Here is a 17,638-nt window from a genome sequence, read left to right as displayed (position 1 = left end):
TCCCGTGCACGGAATCCATGCGACACAGGGATACATTTTTTTTTTTTTAGGTGGGTTTTTTTGTTTGTTTGGGGTTTTTTTTTTGTTTTTTTGGTTTTTTTTTTCCCCGATGCAAATTAACAGCGCTTACGGCCCTCGCCTCAAACAACGCTCTTTGTTCAGCCGCGCAGATCCCCTTAGAGAAGCTTAGGGGTGGGGGCAGGATGGAGGACAGCTGTTGCCATCCTCCGGTGGGGTTCACAGCCCGGAGATGCTCCGAGCCCCGGCGGGCAGCCGCCCCCGGGAAGGTAAAACGCGCTACCGGGGCCCGCCCCACTCCATTACCTCCGGGAGGTCGGGCGGGGGCGACCCGCGGAGAAACTCCGCTCTGGCTCCACGACTGAAGGGCCCGAAGGACGGAGGGAGAAAGGAAGGAGCACCCGCGGGACTGAGACGGCACAAACCCCCAGAAAGGGCTCGCCACAGCGCAAGGCGGGAAGCGCGCCCGGCTCCCCCCCGCTTCCCTCACTCCGCAGCGACCCGGCCCCCCGCGCCCCGCGCCCCCGCCCCGCCCTTCTCCTCCTCCTCCTCCTCCTCCTCGTCCGACGGGGCTCGGCACGGTCACTTACCTGAGCGCCACGGCGGCTGCCGGCACCGACGAGCACACGGAGGACGCGCCGTACCCGGCTCCAGGCGACCCAGCCCGCCGCTCTCGGGGCTGTCGCCGGGACGCGGCCGCCTGCGCGCCGCCGGGCCCCGCCCCCTGCCCGCCCCGGGCCCCCGCCCCGGCCCCGCCCCCTCCCGCAGGGCCCCGCGCCTGAGGAGCTGGAGGAGCGGCCCCTCGCTGCCGCCCCGCCCCGGCCCCTGCATTGCGGAGACACCGAGCCTCCGGGACAGCCGCCCTGCCCCTGTGGGGCACCTTCCCGAAAAGGTGCAAGTCCGCCTCAGTCTAATCCCGCCTTCTTCTCTGGAGAAAGAGAGCAAGTGACAGTGAGATCGGTGAAAAAAACGCGTTTACAGCACCCTCAGACACCGCGCTGCTGCTCGCTTCCACACAGTTTTCTTAGGGCCGGCCTTTCCAGCCGTTTCGTGGAGTGTGGCGATAAAAGATACCCTGTTACTTTGTCACTCACCGCATTCTCTGAGCTGTCCCCCTCAGGATGTCCATTTCTATCCTCCAAAGTCATTCCTCCCACAGTATCAGCGGTGTGGTAGGGCCACAGGACCGGCTCATCTCACCTGTAATAGCCACAGCCACGTCATTTCAACCAACCTGTGCTGGAGATGAAAGGGTGAAACGCTGCTTTTTCTTACCTCTTCTATTTCCTAAGCAAATTTTAGTTTGGTAAAAAATTCTCAACTGCAAGAGTCGGTTCATCAGGATCTTAATGAAAAATTCAGAGTTTGTCATGTATGTATTAGCCTCTAATAATGTTTTGAAGGTACTCTATTTTGATTCAGTGAAGATAGATATCTATCTTTTCCTTCATATTTGGGGACCTAGATTGCACACTGTCACCCATCCTGCAGCAGAAATACTTTAAACATTAATTTCAGTTTGGTTACATTTTGCTGTATCAATGAGCAAGTCTATCAACATTTTTTTCCAAATGTCACTAATTTTAGGCAGCCAGCTTGATTTCAGGCATACGGAGCACTTGTTCTCTTATGGGCTTTAGCAGGTTTATCTGGAATATTTCATACCTGTAATTTGGGCCATATGTGTCTTAGAGTGAGTGGTCAAAATGCAGTTCAGCAAAGCCTAGGACCCACTTTTGTTCTGTTTCTTCATAAAGAAATGGCCATCCCTCAGCAGCTACTACATATATTCCGTGTTAAGGGTATGTCAGTGTTAATGCAGTGACTTAGGAAGGCCAAATTACTTTGTTAAGTATTTTTCTGTATTCATAAATCAGGAAGTTTTCATTTAAAAACAGTGAAGACTACAAACATTTCTTCTGGTCCTTTTCCTGAGCCCTCCTCAAGCCGTTTGAGAGAACTTCCCACCGCTGCTGTTTTCTCATACTTCATCTGTAAAATCAATGCCATGCAAGGGAACAGGATTTTGCCAAAGTGACAAAGGCATCATATTCTCTGCTTGTTACTCACCATCAGTGATGTACATCCTTCCACAGGAGATGCTTTCAGAGGAAGTGGATTTGCTGCAGTCAGTCTTTCTCCCAGGCTCCTAGGAGGAAAGACACTGGTTCAGGGCATAAGGAATGTGCACCAGTGTCTGCAGTACCCTGAAGGCCAGCAGTGCCTTTCTCCTGCTGGTTTTTTTCTGTGCCTCTCCTTGAAGGCCTAGGAGTCCATGCAAAGACCTTGATGGAGTTCTCTCCACAAGCACAGGAGCTTTGCCCTTCCTCTCACCACCTAGATAATGCAAATGCAGGCTTTACATAAAGCCTTATCAGAAGCAGCCCTGAGAGGGAATGAGCAGTTGACTTGGTCAAGGAGAAAAAGTTAAACTTCATCCAAATGGAAATTAGATTAATTTAAAGCTTACAATATTAAAAAAGGGGGAGGGGGGAGAGGGCAAAGGACAGCCTATACTTTCATTGGCAAAAAATACTGCAATGGGTATCACGGAAAAGATGAAAGATTGTCTTAATGGAAAAGACACATGTCCAATGTGCACGGTCCATAAAATTCCTGGAGATCAGAGGAGTGGTGTAACTACCCAGAGACATGCTCAGAATATTCCATGTGTGGCAGAGAGTCAACACCTCTAGCTCAGATGCAGCACAGCAGCAGCCTGTCTCTTTTCAGCAGCAGCCTGCAGAGAGAGAGAAGGTGAGTCTTGGAAGTTAGTCATGCAGTTGCATCTCTCCTTTTAAACAATCATCAAAGATGATGAAAAATAAGCACAGAAAAAACGGCAGTCACCATTTTGCCTGAGATCATTATCTAGTCAAAATACATTATACTTCAAATGAAACATTCAGCAGCAGTGTTGACATTAGATGTTTTCAGACAGAAAAAAAAATGGTTTAATTCCTGTTAGAGATATTAAAATGCACGCACATATTTTTATCAAAAATATTAATGCAGAGATCAGAAAGCATCATTCCACTAAGGGATACTGGGGAAAACTACTGTTTTTCTTTTTTTGTATAAAGGAAAAGAGAAATTTTGCCTGACCTCATAAACCATGAGCTTTATATAGTAAATATTGAGGTACTGAATTATGGATCTCTGTATGGAAGTCCGGGTAAGTCAAAAACAGAGGATTTTTTGCCTCCTTCTTAAAAGAAAAAGGGGATGACATTGCCTATAGCTGTCTTTAGAACAGATTAATTTGAAACTGTGTCTGGGAAATGCTGTTTGAAAGGAATTTGTGTCAATACTTTTTCTCTCACTATGTAGTGAAGTAACAATTCCCACTGCTCCCCTGAGAGTTTAATTGGGATGCAGTAGTGGCAACCTAGGTGTTTGGCATCACTTCAGGCTGGGGAAGGAAACATTTAATTTCTCAAAAACACAGTGACTCAAGCCTTGGCGCCAATGCCACAACATTAGCTGAGCAATCAGAGCAGTCAAGTCAAAGTCAGCTCTTATTTATTGATGATGGAAGAGCTGCGAGCACCAGTGAAGTTAATGAAACAAAGTATGGCTACGGTCCTCTCACACATTACTCTCAGTGGCATATTTGCAGTCTGTGGGCACGCTGAGAGTCTTTTCTCCACCTTGGAAACACCTAGGTGTAGGTGACCGGGAAAGACAGGGCTCCCGCCTCGGCATTGCTGGGATGTTTTCATGGGCTGGAAAACTCTAGGGTCCCTCTAGTGCCCAACAGAGGCAATCGGGGAGAAAAGCGAGCTGAAAGAACTTCACATGCTTATCAACGACTAAGCAAAGTAAAAGCTTCCGCTGAAAATAGAATGGACTTATCCCTAGCTTTGCATCGTAAACTATGCTCAATTTTTTTCTGTTTTTGACAAGAAACTCAACTGTAGCTAATCAGCTCATCCAGTAACATTTCTAAGGAAAAGCCTTTCTTTTTCTACCTCTCTCCCATTTGATTCCATTTACCATCCAAAGATTATTTGGAGATACTACCTGTTTGTCAATGTAAATGTCTCAGGTTGCTACAGGAAAGCTTTAAACAACGGTGAGATCTGGCCCAGTGGAAGGACTTGTACAAGAGCAATGCAGCCTTTGTAGATTTAGTTATCTTTGGTCTTTTTGTCCAAGGGACTCTAAGTACCCATGTGAATTATGATGGAAGAATTAGCTTCAGGGAGTTACACTCTAATTTGCTAAATGCTTTTGATGTCAAAACCCAGCCTCTGCATTAGAAGTGCAGTAATTTGAAAGCAGAGAGTGGGTACAAAACACTTGGGCCACCAGCTCTTGGGCCTCCATGGAAATAGGAATTGCAATAGAGAATGCATTACAGCAGACACCTCCATTTCTCACTGCTGAGATTGAAAGGGAAGAGTCCCCAGTGAACCAATGTGAAAATGGACAGTAGTGATCCCTTACAGGGTTCATGGTTATGTGCAGAGCTTCTTCTCCTGTCATTTATCTAATCCAGATACTTTTTCCTCTCAGCTCTTGAAGCTTTGTGAAATTGTGGTTATGCCTCTGATTCCTCTGCTGAAGAAAAAAAAAGCTGGGTGTCAGACTTGTTGTGACATCTCACAGAATGCTTTTTAAATATACTCAAAATACATTTGGGGAGTACTGATCCCTGCACAGTTCAGCTGTAGAAAGTTCTTAACCTAAACCAACTTTCACTGCTTTAACCCATTTCCTGGGGCACAGAAAAATAGTTCATCTATTAAATTTCTACCTGAACAAGAAGAAAAAAACCCAAACTCTATAGGAAAATCAGTTTTGTTGTTCTTGCTGTTTTCTAGTTGAAGAATGATGATTGCAAGGAAGTTGGGTTACTTGTTTTGCCATCTCTAGCTTCTCACTACTACAAGTGTTGCCTTTATCTGTCTTGAGAATTGAGGGAATAAAGCTGATGCACCATTCAGCCTTTCCAGGTTAAAAAAAAAAAAAAAAAAAAAAAAAAAAAAAAAAAAAAAAAAAAAAAAAAAAAAAAACAACACCAACTAACCCACTGCCTACTTACAGGACCAAACAGAAGATGAACCGAACACACAGTTAACTTTTATGTAGTGAAATCTACGTAAAACTACATGAAAAATTTGCTTTTCAAAATAAATATGATGTGTAAGTTACTGAATAGTCAAACTGGTCAGAATACAAGGAATATACTATTTTATGAGATTTAATTTCCTGTTCTAGGGGAAAGACTGAGTTGTCCCAACAGCAGCTACTGTGGATTAAAGACCTTAGAAAGAATCTATGAGATGCTTGCACATGGAAGCTCATCAGTGCTCTGATGCACTGATAGCTTGTTTTATTAAGGTGGAATTTTGATAAGGTTTTTTAATATGGCCCTCTTGTTACATTGAAACAGGTAGATGTTACTGCATTTTCCAAGCCTAAACTTAAATCATCACTTGAAAACAGATTGGCCTAATCAAGTTAATGTCACAATATGGGGCAACATAATTCATCTTGGGTTTGGGGTTTGCATTTCTTTTCACCTTTCTATGAATAAAATACTACTGTTACTTCTTAAGAGAAGGAAATCATTACAGACAAAACGAGGGGCTATTTTCCCACCCCAACAGTGGAGGTTAAACATGTATGTACTTGAGCTCTTTCCCATTCCCAAACTTCAAACTCAGGCTTGTACTCAGCCTTTGTGTGAGCAAGAAACACAGTTTTCCAGTTTAGGTTAGAGAATGGCCCCAGCCTGATGGATAAGCACACCCACAAACATCTCAATGGGACAGCAATACTTCTGAGTGGAGGAAGGTGGTCCTGAATGTCTGAAGATTGCCTGTTGGTTTCCTATGTTATAAAACTGTTCCTTAGCCAGGGCCATCACCAGCATGAGACTCTGAGCAGTGCCTATCAGTGCCCTCATGAATTACCCATTCTCAATTACAGATGTTTCTGGAGACTTGGTCTAGTGAACTGATACATGTTCTGCAACCAGCTCAGCTGCAATGCAGCCTGTGTACCTGAATGTTATCTCGTGCAAGCAGATCTGAACAAACCACAGGCTCAGTGAAGACCAGTGCCTGTAAACATACTAGCATAGTCTCTGCCATGCCAGCAAGTAGATAAACAAAAATATTTCCAAAAAATGGTTGACTGATCTTTTTAAACCTATCATCACTACAGGCAGCAAGTAATTCATGTAACATGATGGGTCAACTCACCACTCAGCCTAGCATTCACATAACTACTTCTGTTAGTTGGACTGATGTAAACCACTTCTTCTTCAATTACAGCTGTGGATTTTACCATTTGAAAAGCCTCTACTCCAGCTCAGTTCAAAGAGGAAAGTTAACAGTGTTGCTTGGGGTGCTCATCCCCATAAGGTATCTCAGCCAGTGATCTAAATGCAAAAAAACCTCAAAGCAAATAAACATTGAAAGGAGGATTAGTTCTGCCTTGAATCTTGGATTCTGACAAAGGAGCTGCAAGAAAAAATGTGAAGCACATTATAATCAAGGAGCTGATGGGTGGGAAAGGAAATATTTCAGATGATTGTGACACCTATAAACATCCATTGTATGAAGCAACTCCTTGTCATCGCTTGGTATTTCTGATTTTTGAGGCGTCTGCAGAGGCTTGCGCAGGCTGGTGCGTTGCTATGGATACCGTGGTGTGCTGAGGCTTTTAGCAAACGAACTGATCTGTTTGTGTACCTCCAGAGTGAAAAGAAAGAAAAATCCTATCATTTGTGTGGCTGCTAGCAAAGGGAGCCTGACAGTGAAGTGAAATGACTCCGCATAATGGTTTTCAGAACCTCCTCCTCTTGGAAATGATGGGATAGGAAAGAGATGGAAGGTAATGAAGAAAAGGAGCGAGGAGAGCTGTCAAGTGTTTAGCAAAACACCCCTTCAGCATAACTCAAGGCAAGGTCCTTGCACGATAACATGAGCTGTATGGTCAGGAAAAATCAATATGAGGTTTTAATAATTCAGTTTCCTAATGGTCTGGCACCTTGGCTTTCGGCAAGACAAGAAGAACAACAACAAGGATAAAAGGCAAAAAGGAGGGATCAACAAACAATGTAACACAGCAGAATAATTTGCTTTGAGTGATACCCTGGGACCAGGCAATGGGTGTGTATTACGAAACTAATATTTAGCTGGTGTTCAAGTAGTGCCTTTATCTGGGCACAACTCCACTGCTAAGTGAGAGGCAAAACAGGTTTAGAAGTGACAGGCAGGTGAACACACAGGAAGTCAGGTAAAAAACGTGGGCAGTGTTCCAAACCTTGACTTTTTTCTTGGAGTTAGAACAACCCCATAAACTGCACATATACATGGCACAAGTCCCTATGAACTGAATTTTCATACATTAATACAATATCTTACTAGACAACAATACAACCTCGTCCCACTTGATTACACATTTTGGGGTTTTGCCCTGCTGTTCTAAAGGGATCACATCACCATGCATTTCAGCAAGAGCTTTCCCTTAGTTTTGAATTTAGGGGTCAAAATGCACTAACACTTTCACAGGAGGGGTTTGTTCCTCATTACTTACATATATGCTTAAGCTGTTAACAAAAAATAGTAACAATGTAAAATCACCCTTGGTGCATGTTTTCCCAGGAGCACTGTATCATTATATGTGAACCAGACATCCATCACACATATAATATTTTGTAGTAACCTCCTCTCCTCTTAACTGACCAGGTTTCCTTCATGTAATTTCTGTGTCTTTAAACATAGGAAAGAGTTGATTCCTTCTATGGCGTCTCCTCAAGCTCACATCTGCAATGCAAACACCAAGAGCAATCTTTGGAGACGAGATTAAAAGAAAACCAAAACTGCAATCCTTCCCAGAGGTCTGCTTGGTCTGGCACCAAACTGGAGGTGTAGGCAGGGACTTGGTTGCTTTTGAGCCATAGATCAACACAGCCAGTTACTCCAATGAAGCTCTTAAGCACAAAGCCACTCCAGCCTCTCCTTAAGACCTTGCTCTGGGGATGGTCCAGCACTGTCCAGCTGATGGCTCCTAGCTTCTGTTGCCTGTTGGTGACTCACACCGAAGGCAGCTGAACCTCAAGAAAATCATTCCCCAAGCTACCTCTCCATACAAGCCACAGTCACCACAAAGCTGAGCTCTTTATGAGTCCAACTAGATCCTGCTGGAGGTTCAGAGAAACCTTCTCTTGCATGCAGATGAACTGTTACTAATTTCAGCTGAGCACTCACCTCCAGACTATTAATTGATGCTGCTGGAAGCACAGCACAGTGTCTTTCACATAGCTGCTGTGAGAACCAAAGATGTGTCCTGGACAATTGGTGTCACTCATTTTCATGAGGCAGCAAAAACACAATTCCAGCTTGTGAAGTTATAAATTAAGTCCCTTACACAAACTGTCGGGGAAGAGCTGAAGGGTATTGCTGCTGTGGATACACATCAGTAATAATACATAGCAGCTATGGCTAGTTCTGCATTGATATTGCATTGTGTAACTTGACTCCAGCAACTAGGACCTAACTCTGACAATCACAGTTTTCCCTTCCAGAAACCCCCAAGGAGCTCCTCTCCTAGCCCCCTTTCCAGGACCTTCATTTAGCGATTGCTCCCCAAGCACACACCTTCCTTAAAATCAGTGTCTGTGGCCACAGCTTGCAAACAAAGCCAGCTCCAACAAAAGCCAGGCTATCAGCAACCAGATCTGTGTAAGTTAAAGCTAACAGATATGGTCACTAAAACCTCAGAGTTGAGGACGTGGAATATTCCTGCACATACACTGATGAGCATCCTTTGGGTCTTGTCATATTTGAAATGCTTCAGTGCCCACTCTGCCATCATTTGGGCTCTTATTATTAGTCTGGTAGCTAAGCAACAGATGGGCAGTCCAAATGACGTGGCAAGGGCAAGCTATCTTGCGGAAATGTGGCAATTTAGAAGGAAAGTAATACTTTGAAGCTTGGGAGAACATGTACAGCCGTCAGCACAGTTCAGATCAATGCCTAAAGAACTCAAAACCTACCAGTGAGGTTAGACAACAGTTCTTCACTCATTGTGACTGAGAAACAAACCTAGAAAAATTATCTGTGTGGCAGGAAATTCATGACCTTCCATTTGGTGCAGAAAGAAAAGTGGAGGAGCATCAGCATGATTAAAGGAATAGATCCGGGTAAGTTTTTCTAACACTTAAAAACAGTTAACACAGCTAGGACTTCCACACCTGATTTGGAGGCTAAAGAGGAATCACAACAAAGAATTAATAAAACCCCTCTATTAACATTAATGTTTAGGAAGAAGCCGCCCCTTCCAGGGCTGAGGATCAGACATTTGGTTCTGGCAGAATTGGCTGGACAGTGGCTAGCTTCACCCTAGTGTGAGCCACTTGATAAAGCCCTGACTGCAAGCATAAACATCAGTCCCAATGGTGCTTTTTGGTCTGAGCCAGGCTTTGATCCCAGCGTGGTAAAGCTGTGTAAAGACCTGCAGGCCCTTCTGTGGCCAAAAAAATCATGGACATTCACTTATTTTTCATTGCATAGAGCTCTGAGGTAGGAATAAAATGCCATTTGGCAGCTTTCCCAAAGAAAAGTACGTGCACCATCAAATATAACTGCATCACTGAGATATTGGAGCTGCTGCTGCCCAACAGGCAAGCGTGCCTCTCTTCTAAAGCATCTTCACTCTGCTCATAAAAAGCACTTGCAGACATTTATGAATCAATGCCACACTAGTGCCCTGGGAAATGGCAGGCTGGAGAGGCAGAAGCAGAACAGCTGAGTACTGAAATGCCAGGCTGGAAGCAAGGGGCACTGAGCCACCATCTTGTCCTCCAAAGCTGCTGTGAGGCCAAAGAGATAAAAGTGTGTCAGGCAGCCTGTGCCCACCTGCTGGGAGCTCTGTCATTTCTTGCTCAATAATGACACTTCTGTCTCCTTTTCAGATGAGCACATCAGGGTTGCACAGAAACTTGGGGGCAGATACAAAAACAGAGGGGATTCTCATTCCTTGCTCAATAATGACATTTCTGTCTCCTTTTCAGATGAGCACATCAGGGTTGCACAGAAACTTGGGGGCAGATACAAAAACAGAGGGGATTCTCATCTGACACCATATTTCACCACTTTCTAGGACTCCTTTTTGTTCCTTTCACCTTCTCAGGGATTAATTTCATAGTTAATTCTTGCTGGGGAAATCACAGCATCCTCCCATTATAGGAGAAAAGCCAAAGCTTGAGTTTTAAGCCCACATTTAGGAACTGGTCTTATCAATGACAAGGCAGCTGTCCCTGCTTTCAGTCAGGATTTCCACAGGATGTACCAGTGACACTAGCCTCAGGCTATTTTATGCTTATCAGGAGGCACCTTTATTGGAACAGATGCAGCTGATCTGCAGAACTCACTAGCAGAGGACTATGTGAAGGTGAAAAACTTACATGGACTGAAAGAAGGCAGAGACAAACTCGTGGGCACTGGCACCTGCTGGAGGCACAGGGTCAGACCACTCACTCTGAGCCTGGAGTGCCATGAGCAGGACCTCTATAGGTTCTCTCTGTTCTCATACCCTTTCCCAAAATATTCTGTACTTTCCATTGTATTATCCACCTGCTGGTCTTCCTTCTTTTGTTAGGAAGAAGACTGTAAAAAATATTGTAATTTAAACAATTCATCAAGTTTAGCCATTCCTCAAAAAGTCTTTTCAACTCAGAGCCTCTGAGCAGAAACAAAAGGGCATTTTTGGGGTGAGTGTGGAAGACTCTTGGCTCATTGCACAAAGTGACCTGACAGCCATAAGGTGTGACATGATCTAATTTTAGAATTATCATCTAAGACTCCAAATTTACTTTATTAAAGAGAGCCATAACTAAATTTTGATGCCATTAGATAATGCAATTAAATATTGGCTTGCTTGCAGGTCTTTGTATTTTTGCCACAGATAAAAAGGACTGTATCTACAAATGGATGTCTTCTCAGATTTTCATCTACAGGATATTTAACAGATACTGACATGTGAAATAAACCCTTAAAATCTAAACCAAAATCTTTCAATCTACAGAAGCAAACTGAAGAAAGTCATATCTTGCCATGTGAACCTGCTAAATGTTGGCTGCTCTGTAAACTTCACAAACTGTAAACCCTTCCAAGTAAGTGAAAAATAATTCCTTTAAGCTTTCTGCCATTTTCAGATGAGACAATAAATAACACTACGTGAGTTTTCTTAGGAAATAAAAAGACTGCAGAAATGGAAATGGATTAAACATTGCTATATAGTTGTTTAAATCCCATTAATTTGGCCTATCCAACTGAAAAAAAAAAAAAAACCCACTGCATTTAGTATAGCCTCAGTAGTTTTTATTCTGGATTCAGAAGTTATAGGTGAGCAATATGAGGGCAGTTTGAGGCAAAACATTTGAGACCCATCAGAGGCTCAGAGTTTGATGGCCACAATTTGAAAATTACTCTTTTCCTAACACACACAAAATAACCACCCCAAAATAACTTGGTTCCTACAGCAGCCAGAAAAAACAATCAACTCAGACTTTTCTACCATTGATCCAGACTGATTTTCTCAGTTCACTGCAAGAACACCTTGTGGTAGCAAAGCACAGCAGGATTAAAGATCCGTGAGAGGTGGTATTTTTTTAGATGTAACAGCTCAATATTTGCATCCATATTAATGTGTGAGCTAACATACAGATTCGACTAGAAACACTGTGCTTTAAAAATAAACAAAAGCACAGTACACCATGCTATTAATAAATAATGGTAATAACGTGACAGAACAAAAGCTATTTAATTTACTTTTGTAAGAGCCAGTTCATATAGGTTGCTTTCATAGGGAAACATTAACCATTATTTCTACTTGTGGACAAAAATCTACAGAGAAAAGCTCAGTCTTGTTGTAGTTTGCAAATATTAAAGACAAAACCACCATCTTTGCCTATGTCCTGGAGGGAGGAAAGCAAGGAAAAAAAGGGCAGGAAAAGGTAATTTAGTGGAAATCAGTTCACTAGGCTTCTAGGCTATGCTTGGGCTTCTTTTGTGTCTTCCTGTAGATAATGGTGTTACTTGTAGCCACATTCTCCAAAGAGAAATTTTGGCTAACTCCAGGAGAAGAAATGCAAGACTCAAAGCAGAATCACAGGTGTTGTGATCTGATTTTTCCTACAAAAAACAAGAAAACAATATGTGCACATGTCTGTACGGCAGATTCATTCTAGAAAGTACCATTTCCTGAGTGTTTTCTTGATCAGATATGTTGGTCCTTTCTGACCTTTCAATTAATGCATCTCAGCAGTTATCTTAGAGAAGACCAAGCATGTAGTTGAAAGCTGCAGATTCAGGATAAGAAAAGTGCCCAAAACAAGCAAATTCACCAGGAGCATGGACAATACGTGGAGGAGAAACAGCTGGAAGTCCTATCTGCCCAGGTGGTCCAAGCTAGCCCCTGCTCCCCACAATTCAGCCAGAGCTCCAAGTCTGCCAGTGACATTTAAGTTCTTGTACTATGGAAGTGCTTTTGAACATATTGTCCATAAAACCTTTTCCCTCCCATATCTTTCAGGACAGAAAATAAATCCCAATAATTTCATTAGGTAAAACTGAGTTCCTGTACCCAAAAGATGCTGGCTCACTCACACTGGCAGGGGAGTGTTCAGCCTTCAGTGTGGACACTCCTGGGCATTGGAAGAACGACTGTCTGCCAGGGGCATTTGAGAAAACTTGCCTTGATTTCTCATATTGCTACAGAAATTCATGACTGTATAAGGTGGACTCTAGGCTCAGACAGACTCCAATTTCTCAATAAAGGTCTACCTTCCATTTTCTTCATTAAATATATATATGCATACAAAGATATTAAAAATGACTCTTACTGCAAGAGCTTAGTAAAATTGATTAAATGTCTCCCATTGGCTTCCTTAGGCACTGGTTCAAAATATTAATTCGATTATCATTGTGGCTCAAATTCAGCATGGTTGTTAAGTACACATCTAACTGAAAGCACCTGGATAGTCCTGTTATGATGATTCATGGATTTAAAAATAGAAATATGCTAAATGCTCTCTTGAACTCAGGTCTAAATGAAATCAATACATGCCACAGCTCTTCTTCATGAAATATTAAGGTAAGATACATAATTTATTGTGCTCTGTGTATGCATATAAAATTTAGCGCTGCTTATTCTGTAATAGATCTATACATAATTTAAACTATATAGCATCCACTTGGTGCTTGGAGAGGGAGAAATCTTCATTAAACTCCAAACAGTATATGGCTTGGTGATGTGGGAATTTAGTTTATTCTTATTCTGTGGATGTCTGCATAATAAATCTCCGCACGCATGTCAGAAGCCCTTTCCCCAAGGGAAAAGAAAATCACAGCCTGTTGTGAGACTGTGAGAGGAGATCCTGAAAGCTTCTCATGATGGACAGGACTTCAGTGAGCACGCAAACCAGGATGCCCCAAACCAGTGCAAGGGCCAACCCGTCCCCCTCAGAACTATCCTTCAGCAGCAACCCAAGAAATTCCTCATTGTATTTAATGCTGCGTTATCCTGGGGAGCCCAAAATGTTAACTGTATTCCCTATCTATCTGTGCTCAAACCTATTACAGCCCAAATAAGACTCTGAGGCGTAGAAAACAGAATTGGGGGGAAGGGGCTGAAATGCCCTGGCCTTGTTGGAAGTCGAGGCCCTCAGGCAGAGTCCTGTTGGCTTTGCCTCTTGGCTTTTTCTTGCCTCTTACTGAAAAAAAGTAGCATTACAGCAGTTCTCTTATTAGAGGGTAGAAAGGAGCCCAGATGCAGACTCCTTGTTTATCCCAGCCTGCAAAGGGCCCTGGTTTGTTCCTCTGTACAGCTCAGCCATCCTGACTCCAACCATTCCCTGCCTCTGCCTGCACCAAGCTCCTGCTGGAGGGTTTCCCTTGCAGCCTCTGACTGCTGCTTATTTCCTGCTGAACTCTGCCTGCAGGGATCAGTGTGCAGCCTCTGACTGCAGCTTTTCCCCAGCCAGACTGTGACTGCAGGTTCCACCAACAGGCTCTGGCTGCACACCCACACTGGACCTCACTGCAGGGATTCTCTCTGCCCAGGAGCCTGCTTCTTTCATGGTCCCCAATGTTCCTCCTCCATCATGATCTTCCTCTCAACAGCCAACCCACTCCCTTTTATCACACTGACCTTTACTGGCTACAGCTGGACTCATTGGGGCAAGGCTGTATTGTAATTAACCGAGCTGTTACTAATTAGGGACGAGGGCATCTGTATTCCCTTCTCTTACAGAGTAGCAACTCCAGATCTGCATTTCCCAATCAAAAACTGTTTCAGAGTGAGTTTTGCAGCACCTGTGGCTGTGGCATTGCCCTGAGAAAGAGTGGCTATGCTCCATGCAGTCATGCCAGCAGCACCAGACAGGCGAAGGCATCAGGAGTCTTGGGCACCCTGGCCCACTGCTTGCTGTCTGCTGCCAAGAGGAAGGCAAAGTTCCTCCATGGGTTCAGCCCTTGTCCAAGTTTCAGTCATGTAAGCGTGCCAGGCTGCATGCACTGACGGAGCTGATGCTGCCAGGGAGCTCAAGGGGGGACAGCTGCTGCCTTTTTCTCTTTGTCTGCCCTCACACAGTAGCCTGTGGTGGCACCATCTTGGGCAATGTTTCACTTCTCCATTTTGAGTTTCTCTTGTTCCCCTGGAGAGGCCCTGAGATTTCAGCAACTTTGTAAACAGGATAAAAACTTGGAAAAATAAGAACAAACTGAGGCTGGTAAACACCATCGATCAGAAGAGTACAAGGAGCACAAAAGCCTTTGTTGCACTTATGCCAAAGGGAGGATTTTGTTCTGTAGATACTGGGACAATAGCACTGTACTAAAGTCATGAAGACTGCTTGGTATATGTGCTCATCTCCATCTATCTCAGCCTGAGATTGGTAAGATGACGTGAAGAGTTCCCACATCCTGAGCAAGCCAAAATAACTCTCAGATTTGGGGCTCATTGCTGAGCCCCCATAGCCCTATTTGAGTCTGGCTTTCCAGGTTCATGGACAGATACGTTTCACCAACACCACTGTTCACACAGCTGCATGCAGTATTGCAAAACACTCTGTAAAAAAAGAGATAAGAAACCCTTATCTTTTTCTTTTTTCTTTCCCCCTAAAGAACTTATTTTTAAGTGCTGCCAAGAGAGAAGAGTTATGTTAGTCCAATAAAAATAAAATGCCCTTGTCCTGTTGCAGCCTGCAAGAGGCTTGCTGACAGATGGCGCTACGTGAATATGATTGGTTTTTTAAGTAGGCACATTAATATATAATATTACACTTTCCTCACACATGAAATTCACCTGAGCAGTGTCAGTATTTTAATTACTTCTTACACATTATAAATAATATATTAGAAACAAAGCTCAGGAAAACTACTCTTGAGATGTTGCAAGACAGAAAATTCTCTGTGACTCAGATCTCTGGGAATATCTCTTGTAAGAGCTGCAAGCTGGTCCCAGCCTTAGCAACAGCTGAAGGGTGGAGGCAAGAGGAGGTGGTTGCAGGTAAGACACTGTTCAGTTAATTTCGAGAACACCACCTACCAAGAATCTTTTCTAATAGTAAAGCAGCTTTAGTAATTGTAGTAAATATTTACACAGCACTGGCAAGTGTAATAACAGCAGTGGTAATTTCCATTGATGCAAGCACTGCTCTGGTCCTAGCTGGGGATGGTCAGCTGGCAAGGCAGCTCTGGAGGAGATGACATCCTCAAAGCACAGGTAGAAGAGGGAGAATCACATAATAGAATGAAGCAATAGAGTGGAAAAGGCATTCAAAGCACATCAGTGAGAAGACTGAAGTTTGCAGAGACCCACCAATAATGTGACATTTGTAGAGCAACAGTAAAAAAAAGTTCAGTGTTTTCTTTGAACAAGTATTGTCTTCTTCACTCCTAATTGGAAGTGTTAAAAGCCAGGCTGGATGGGGCTTTGGGACAACTTAGTCTAGTAGAAGTTGTCCCTGTCATGTTGTGGAATGAGATGATATTAAGATTCCTTCCACCCCCAAAGTATTCTGCGATTCTGTGACTAACCTGCATCAAGAAGAGTTCCTACTGACTCATGGTAATGTTCCCTGCATCTCTCACACCTGCTCATATACCAGACACTTAAAGAACAAATGTGATCACATGAATTTACCTTGATTTTTTTTTCTCTTAGGGCAACTAACATCAGTGATTGCCTAAAAACCAGCCTCTGATCTGCTGGATTAGCTTCACATTTGAGACTCCTTTAGAAGTGCATTACGATAATGTGACAAGTGACAACCAGGGCTGAGAGAAGAACATTAAAATGTAAGACACAAGATTTGTAAAATGGAAGCTGTGACAGGAGAGATTTTCTTCATTCTCCACACGTATGGACTAAGCAAATACCAGCATCTTCTCTCCTCGGGTTATTTTGAGAAACTGTAGCACACAGAGACAGTTTGAAGAGCAGGAAGCTCAGCTCTATGATGCTAAAAAAGCCCCAGAGGAATCAAAGCAGTGATGCCAGTTGTCCACAGAGCAACCACCCTCTTGCTTCCAGTTTTGAAGAAACCCTCCAATCATCCCCAACTCCTGCACTTTGATTCACATGGCAGAATATTCTCAAAGCACAAAAGCTGGACTGCTCTGAGATCATACTAAACTTGTGCTCCGCTCCTGTCATCCAGGGGAGCTCAGGCTGTAGGCACAGACCAGAGCTGGTCCAGAGTAAAGCCTAGAAAACAGGCACAGCCCATGGTCAGGTCCTCAGCATTGCTGTCTCTCCTTGCAGAGTGTCTCCTGAGCACCCCCAGCCACATCAGTGCAGGTGCAGCCCTTGCCCATGGCAGAGGCACCACTGGCTCCTCTACTCTGTGACACCAGAGTGTCACAGAGTGCCTTGGAAGGTCAGGGCCATGCTCTGGCCGAAGAAACTGTCACTGTCTTCATACACCCTTCATTTCTGGTCAGTGCCAAGAGCTTCCCCCTAAGCTTTTCCTTAGGATCAGCATCGTGCAGTGACAGCTGGTACAGCCCCAGCTGGATCCTGCAAACTTTCACTCCTCCTCTTCCTCCTCTCCATGAATGGCCAACCTCCATCCCCATCTCTTCACAGCTTTCAACAGTGAAGTGAGAGAGCTCCTAGAGGAGCTTTTTCTTGTAGAACTGAGTTGGGATCATTTCTATGACATTAATTGCATTATTAAATATGCAAGGTCTAAACCACATTAATAAACACACGTGTTCCAGTTAATCTCCCCTATCAGCTCAACCCTCAAATATTTGAAATCTAGCTATGAGGTTTATATGGGCCTAAACAGTAATTAGAAATTTTGGTAAGCACCAGGGAAGCTTCCTGAGCTGTTCTGCATTTCCTCATTCAGGTCAATAAAATCTGTTCTGTCTTCTAAAAGGAGTTGATATTTCCTAAACTCAGTAAACTGTTGGGAAGATTAAAGTGGGTTAGATGCTAAATATATTGAGGAGGAAAAAAACTTTCAAAGCTCACTTATTTTTCTTTTTTTTCCTTTTTTTGGTTTTGTTTGTTTGCTTGCTGTTCTGAAGAGGCTTGAGAAGGTTAAAGAGTTAGAGAAGTCTTCTTATGAAAGCCACATTAAAAACATGGT

General features: G+C 43.5%; 1 protein-coding gene across 21 annotated transcripts in view; it reads right to left on the bottom strand.

Annotated features, from left to right (window-relative positions):
* Positions 1-697, bottom strand: part of MAP2 (microtubule associated protein 2) — a 232,492-nt gene extending 231,795 nt beyond the window's left edge. For 16 of the 21 annotated variants that reach the window (XM_066322388.1, XM_066322389.1, XM_066322392.1 and 13 more), the window contains exon 1: positions 609-697. The gene's annotated coding sequence lies outside the window, so the exon portion shown is untranslated. The remainder of the gene's footprint in view (positions 1-608) is intronic. The other 5 variants (XM_066322400.1, XM_066322401.1, XM_066322402.1 and 2 more) reach the window with 2 other exon arrangements.
* Positions 698-17,638: the final 16,941 nt, after the last annotated feature.

The sequence above is a fragment of the Sylvia atricapilla genome, chromosome 7 (genome assembly GCF_009819655.1).
Source record: "Sylvia atricapilla isolate bSylAtr1 chromosome 7, bSylAtr1.pri, whole genome shotgun sequence".
NCBI lineage: Eukaryota > Metazoa > Chordata > Aves > Passeriformes > Sylviidae > Sylvia > Sylvia atricapilla.
This window is presented reverse-complemented; position numbering and strand designations above follow the sequence as displayed.